The 7,523-nt window shown below is 44.3% G+C and overlaps 1 long non-coding RNA gene across 1 annotated transcript; it reads right to left on the bottom strand.

Moving 5' to 3' along the window:
• Positions 1 to 327: 327 nt before the first annotated feature.
• On the bottom strand, positions 328 to 7,234 carry LOC135292817 (uncharacterized). Its single transcript, XR_010354986.1, has 3 exons — positions 5,226 to 7,234; positions 2,395 to 2,461; positions 328 to 920 (listed from the first exon to the last, which is right to left on the bottom strand). It is a non-coding gene; the product is annotated as an uncharacterized LOC135292817 (long non-coding RNA).
• Between the last annotated feature and the right edge of the window lie 289 nt (positions 7,235 to 7,523).

The following is a 7,523-nucleotide window of genomic DNA, read 5'->3' on the forward strand; positions in this document are numbered from 1 at the left end:
GTGCCAGTACTCCACTCACTGCTGGTCTAATTCAGAAATGCAGCTCTGAATATGGGCCAGCTTCTTGTGGAGGTACTGGCACCTGCTCCTCATTTCAGAGTAGCTGGGGCTACCCTGTGAAGGAGAAAGCAAAAGAAAATCAGGCCATGCAAACAGTTCTGCAGAGTTTAGAATCTGATGTCTTTGAAAAACGCCTTGAGGCAAACTCAGCAGTTGCCATGGCCCTGCAGGTCTGGTGTCACACATACCTGTTGTAACTGCTGATAATCTGCTAGGAATTGATGATGCAGCATCTTCAAAAAAAAAAAAAAAAAAACCAACAAAAAAAAGCAAAACAAACCATGAAGAATGTTTCACTGGCACCATAAAATGCAAACTTTGGTAAAACACTGAAAGTACACTCAGTCTGACTCTAGAGATTTTCTTCTCTGTGAGCCACCACTCTTCTGGGAAGTTTGCAAAACAAATCTCCATCACCCAAGATCTGTAATTAAGCCTCTCAATAGGCAACAGAAGGAGTCCATGCTCTAAGACTCTGCTTGGGACACCTCTCATAGACAACTGTTTCTTCATAGACAGCTCAAACAGGGGCTTTTGGGCAGGGTCTTGCCAAAATCAGACCCAGCCCAAGCAGTGTCTGAGCATATATGCCAATTCCACAGTTTCCCTCTGTCTCACTGAGCAGCTCCAGGGAATCCAAAACACTGCTGTAATGAAGCACAGTCTTCATGGTTTTATCCTTCTTTACCTGATAGGCTTTGGAGCCTGGAGTCAGAGACTTCCATTGTTCCTGAAAATGTCTGAATTTCTTGATGATCTTGTCAATCTTAAAATATAAATTCCAATATCCCACATAATCTGCATTGAAGCTGTCCTTGTAGTGCTGCCGTTGCTCCAAGGAGACAATGGCTCCGTATTTTCTAAAGGAAAAAATGAGACCATTTTTCTCTGAGTGAACTCTAAGAGAACATTTGAATATGTTTCCAATCCATAAAACACACATATTTGACAATTGACACCAAGCACAGGGTAATGTCAAACACAGACACCCAAGCTTTGAGTCAGTGGCTCTGGGACTGACAGTTTCTGCTTTCAAGCTCATGTGCATCAAGAGAATGTAGTCAGGTAACTCTGGGAATCTGCCACATTTCTATGTGGCCCATTTCTAGTTCAAAATTGCTGACAATGTAGAGGTTTCCTTCATGAGCGGGTGAAACACATTTAAAATTATGTGTCCTCATTTCAAATATCAAAGGAAAAACACAGCAGCTTCATGAAGAGAAAACACATTACTAAATTATAATCTCTTCCTCTGTAGGAAAAACTTAATTGAGTTTCATATGATTGCAAAAATTCATTTGCAAAACATTTTTGTAAAGGAATGTATTTATGGAGATGAATGAACTTTTGAGCTACATTCTTGTCTGTCTAAGGGTAAAGCAGAGTTAAAGATTTGATTCTTCTAGTGGACAGCAGTTACATCAGTGACCTGGGAACTGAGGCATTTCTAATACACAAAAGGAAACGAAGCCACAAAAGCAAACTCTAGACAAGCCAGAAACTACAAGAAGAAATACCCAAAGCACATCAGCTCCTCAGGAGGCCAAAACTCATTAATGCTTGAAGCCACTGATGGGAGTCAAACTTTCTTCATTCCCTTCTCCCTCAAATCAGCAGGATACAAATCCAAGATAAAGTGGCAATGAGAACAATAGATGCCGCTTGCCAACACTCTCACACCAATGCTTCTGCTCCTCTGGGCCTGAAGGTCTGGTTCTTATTGGATGACAAAAACTCCCTCCACATCAGGGAGTTTTTCCTTCAATTCCTTCAAACCACCCTGAGATTAATATTTACAAGCAGTAAATTGCTAACAAGTTGAAATTCAGTAGCAGGACAGACAACAACTTGTGCCAAGGATGCATGCCAGGCCTGATACACCTGACTAGCAGGATAATTTTGAAAAGAAAACCACAGATGCCTTTCCCCATTTGGGGCGGTCCCGGAGCAATGTGAGCCGGGGCCCTGCTGCGCTGCTCCAAAGGCCGCAGCTGCCCCAGAGCCCAGAGCTGCAGGAGGCCTGGCTGCCCCTGCCAACACCACTGCCCTGACACAAGCTGCCAGCAATTTCCAGGGCTTTAGACCACACACACACTTCTCCCTCCTCTCCTGCAAATGCCATGAGGGGATGCAGCAGCACTGCTGCAGCTGAGCCTGTGCAGCTGCACTGCAGGAAGGGAGGGCCCGTCCGGGCCTCACCCACCTCGGTGTTCATCTCTGCTCTGAGCCTTGGAGGCCCAACAAAACCTGCTCAAACTCATCCTTTCAGCACAGCAAAGAGATGGACACTGCACCCCACTGAGAGTGGCAAGAGTGAATTGCTATTTGACTCACCTCAAGTAGTCTGCTTGGTTGCTTGTTGCAGAGCATGTGGAGGCAATGGAAGTCTCTTTTCTTGTTCCTGCAGAAAAGCAGAATTTTGACACTCTTCATCAGGAAATCATTAAAAGGCCAAAAGATCCCCATTGGACAGTCTTGAGAACGTCCTTCAGTGCTTTCTTTTCACAATAAATTGTTCAGAAGAAGCAACAACATTTATTAATAGGGCACACACACGACATTTTCCACAGTAGCCTGTCCTGGGGTTTAGAAAGAGGGAATGGCCACTTTATCCTACAGGTTGTACATTCCCACAGTGTTAGCCCCAGCTATATATTTTCTCATATATAAAGCATGAGGTGTCATCTGCAGAGCCATTCAATTCTTGCAGCAACAGATGCAGCTTCACAAAAGACAACAGCTTGAGAGAGACCAACATCGAGGTTCTAACAAGAAATGAAGAAGGAAGCTGAGTTCTTCTCACACCATGTTTTATCCCCAATTCCCTGCCAGTTCCAGAGGCCCAAAGTTCAGAGGAGTACCTGCACTCTTGTCAGCAGGAAAGCCAATTCCATTCTATTTGGCTTACTGGCACTAAGGCTCCAATGACCTGCAGCCAAAACCGATTAACGTGGCAGGATGGGGTTGGAAACAGCTCTGCACTTGTGAATTACCCTTTGGCTCTTTCCAAAGGCATTTGGGAAGCATTGCACACATAACCTCAAAGCCCTCTTTCCAAAGAAATGTTGAAGAGCTACGATGATAATAAAAAGAGCTGCCATAAGGAAAAGTCAGCAGAAACAGGAAGGAACACTCAGGATCTTGGTAATCTCTGCTTTCCACTTCAGGTTTTGTGCCAAGCATCAAAGACCCACAGGATCCTTTATGTTCCTTATGAGCTTCCATTGCCCTTATTTACACAAAGTAATCTTGTTCAAACTCAACCATTCTTGCCAATCTTTAGGCCACCTGAGCTTTAATTCTTGAGGAAAGAGCTGTCATGTGATGTTCCATTTGCTTTTGTTGATTTCAGTGTTCAAACTATTGCATGGTATAGCAGAAGTATAAAAAGAAGTGTAAATATAGTAATAAAGCTGGACAGAAATACCAATAGTCAGAGCATGTTCAATACAACTTGCCTTTGCTGTGAGCATTTCATTTCCAAAAGTGCATTTGCTCTCATGACTCAGTCCACAAAAAAGCTTCAGCCTAAGCCCCAACTTGAAACACAGAACAGATTTTTCCTTCACCAGCTGGGCAGAATTTTCGTACTGCCTCCTGACAAAAGCTGCCCATGTGTTTATGGATTCAAGCAGAAATCCTTCCAAAGGCATCCCAAGGTTTGCAGGTGCCATGTGCATGTCCAGAAGAAATGTGGGAAGACCATCTCAAAGCACCTGTCTCTACAAGCACACCAGCACTTGCAAGAGGCATCTGCACACTCTAAACCTGCCTCCAGGCTAAACCCAACTTGGAATCTGCAAGGTCAACCTCCAAAAAAGACAAGCGACAGATTTAACAAAGCAACTGATCTCTGCCCTACTGCCTGTGTCCCTGTCATCAGAAATCAAGTGTTCTTTATGCATTTCTGTTTAGCTTTTCAACACTGTTTTCAGTCTGTACTACTTCCACAGCTTTTGAAGAAGGAAATTCTGCATCTGGGATGGAGAGGATCTCACAGCCCAGTTCAAAGTAGATCTCCAGGAAACCACACCCCAGGTTTTGGGCTTTTGGTGTTTCCATGAAAAGGCTGAGTTCAGTGAAAAACCATGGAATCACAGAGATTTGACTGTTTCAGTAAACTAGTCTGAAATCAATGTGTGACAGGTTTGTGCATTCAGCATGCAGTCTTGGAAATCTGCTGATGGAAAAAGCAGTGTCTCAGTCAACTGTCAGTTTACTAGAAATCAAATGGAAAGAAATAACCCATTCCCTGTGGTTTTGTAGTGCCTGGCTCTTCCTTTTAATCAGCTTCTCCCACAGCAAGCAATTTCACATTTCTTTGTCCTCGACTGGTTTTGCACTACTTAGAGGGAGAATTTCTAAAAATTAATGCCATTTTAGACAAGGTTGCAGCAGCACAGGTTCTGGACTTTGCTGTTGTTGTCTTTTAAAGCAAGAGATACAATCTAATCTAATGGCAGGAAAAAAAATCGATTTTTCATGACCACACAGCAGGGGTAATGGTAGAGCAGTGATGTAGAGCAGTGCCTTTGTGTATCCAGAGCCAGCTTTCAAAGCTCCCTTGTCACAAAGTGCAAGAGCACAATTAACTATTTCAGACACTGTCAAAGAAGGATGTTTCCATAAGATGAACCGCCACAAGAGGAATCTGAGAGAAGCACAGATGGCAGGAAGAAAAGCACTAAGCCTTGGCCTAGCAGAGGTGAAGGTTTGGAATCAGGACACCAGACAAAAACTCCACTGTAGAGAGTGTGGGAAAGGAGAATCACTGCTTCCATGGCTTCTAGCCCAAGATGTGGGGACAGCTGTGACCACCCTGTGGATACCCCAATCTTGGTCAGTATAAAGGTGGTACCTCCAGAGAGACTTGGGGCCTCCACCACTGAGAAGACAAAGGGTGAGGAAGGACCAGCTGGATGACAGAGGGCCCATGTGGGAATGATATCTTCCTGCTGAATGTCTCTCTCTTCCCCTCACCCTGCCTCTCTTCTCTTATTTCTTTCTATCTCCCTACTTTGCATTTACTGTTCAATAACATTTTTACTCTTGACTGTGGAAATAGGTGCACTTGCACCTTAATTCAGGCAGAAGCTTCACTTAATAACCAAATCTTTACACCACAGTTATCCACACAGGAGTCAGGAAAACCAGCACATTAATACCTTCATCGAAATCCAAGGGATGCAACTGCTTCAGTATTCCCAATTCATTTTTCTTCCTGTTTGAATTGGGGATCTCCTCTGCACCCTGGCAGGCGCTGGGATGACGGAACTCTGAAATTTCTCTGGTTTTTGCACCACATGAGTGCAGGGGGAAATGGAGCCAACACCTGGAAGCATGTCCGAAAAGCAAAGGGACGTAGAAGGCAGAAAGAAGGAAGTGGCCACCAGCTGCTGCCTGGACATGACTGGGCTGGTGACCAATTCTCCTCTTCTTGCTCGCCACAGGACTGGTCAAGTCAGAAGACAGAGGACGTTTCTGCAACAATAACAACATAATTTGTTCACGAACCTATGAGCAGGGTCAGCTTTTGCTCCCATTCTGAAAAGGCAGCATTTCTGAACTGGCCAAGGTTGAAAACACATCTTTCTTAACTGTAAAGAGCATTCAAACCAGCAAGTACTGTAGGTAAATACAGGCTCTATCTCATTCCTCCTTTCTCGTCTTAGCACTTAGCAAGTCCTACTTCAAGTCTGGAGCTAAAATGCTTTGGGAGAAAGACATTCCCATTCAGGAGCTCCATCAAAGACTTTCCCAAAAGGGAAGGTCCTGCACATTCACATCACAGCTTTTACACCACCAGCAAGGGCCGGGGTCGGCTGTTACTTGTCTCTGCCCCAGCATGGGAAAAAGTGGTTCTGGGTAGGCCGCGCTCTCGAAGAAGGAGTCTGGACTCTTGCTTTTAGGTCTTCAGTTGAGTTTATTATTTCCTATCTACAAAGATTTTCTGTCTGTCCAGCCGAGGTCTGATCAACAAGACAGCCAAAGGCACTCTCTCCCGCCCAGGAGGCGGTTGTCTCTTTTATAGTGAAAACTACGTATTAGATATTTACCTTTAATTCCCAATACTTTCTGCCCTTGTTGGCAAGTGTACTTTCTCTATGAACCAATCCACACGTGCCAACATCATCCTGAACATGGATGCCAAGGAGAAGAAAGAAGGAGGACAGGGCACGCCCAAATTCCTCCATCTTGGGACTCCTGATCCATGCACAGAATTCTAGACCCCCCTGTACAACACATAAAACCCCCCTGTACAGTGCATTCTAAGTTCTAACAAGTGAATAACATCCCCTCACCATTCAGACCTGAAATTCTCTCATCTCCTCACCTTCAGGTGTCATTTCTTTAAAAGGATCAAAGTCAAGCCACCAGGTACTTTTGGCAACATTCCAGGGCCTCCGAGCCCCCCAAGGGTTGTCTCGGTAGCTCTGGACATCCGGAGTGATGTACTGAGTTCCCACATTTTCCTCTCTGTTCTTTTAGTATAGTTTTAATGTAGTATTTTAATAGAATATATAATAAATCAGCCTTCTGAAATGGAGTCAAGTCTCGTGTCTCCACACCTGGGGTGTTCGCCCCAACAAATTATCCATTTTTTTTAAGGCTGCAAAGTTAAACAGGTTGGGCCAGTTGTTGTGAGTTGAAATGTTGACTATTTGTTGTTGATAGCTTCATGTTGCAATCACCTCTTGTTAATAGTTTTTCTTCAATTACCTGTTAATGGTTAGAAATCAAGCGCAATTGTCCCCCTGCTGCTTCCCCAGAGCCTGCAGGTAGCAGGGTGGGGGGCGTGACATCAGAGCTAGTATGCAGATGAGAATGCATTTCACCAAATTTTGCAATTTTCCAGGAAAAAACCCCTAAAAACAATGAGCCGACATAAAATTAAGAAACCTAAGTAAGGTCTAAAGGTGAGGAACTTAATCCAGTATCTGCTAAGATCCTTTTTACTCCTCACCCTAACCTGAAAGGATGTCAGCTAGAAAGAGGACCTGGAATGTTAGTCCAAAAAAGCGGAATTCCCACTATTCCCTCGAGGATGGAAGCCCCAGCTGTGCCTGCATACCAGCAGACACAGCTGCATCATCCTCCTCCTCCATGCCACTCCTGGGAGCAGAGGGGGTGCGGGCGACCTGTCCTTTCTCCCCAACCTGAGCTGAATGTTTTTAATAAAGGTATTAAAAAGGAGAAAGATCTCCTGCCCTATTTATTACACTGGTATTGTCCTTCATAGCAAGAAGCTTCAGAAATTTGCATTTTCCTATGCCCTTTGTACCATGGCAGAGGTTTCTTAAGTAAAAGGTTAAAATTCAACACATAATTCTACAATTTAAAATTTAAATGCTTAGTCCATATTGCTAACTTAACTGAACCCCCCAAAACCTCCATTTCAACAGCAGCCCCTGCCTGGCTTCTGCCTGCCCACACCGTGGGCATCCACGGCTCCTCCTGGGCAT

The sequence above is a fragment of the Passer domesticus genome, unplaced genomic scaffold (assembly GCF_036417665.1).
Source record: "Passer domesticus isolate bPasDom1 unplaced genomic scaffold, bPasDom1.hap1 HAP1_SCAFFOLD_51, whole genome shotgun sequence".
Taxonomy (NCBI): Eukaryota; Metazoa; Chordata; class Aves; order Passeriformes; family Passeridae; genus Passer; species Passer domesticus.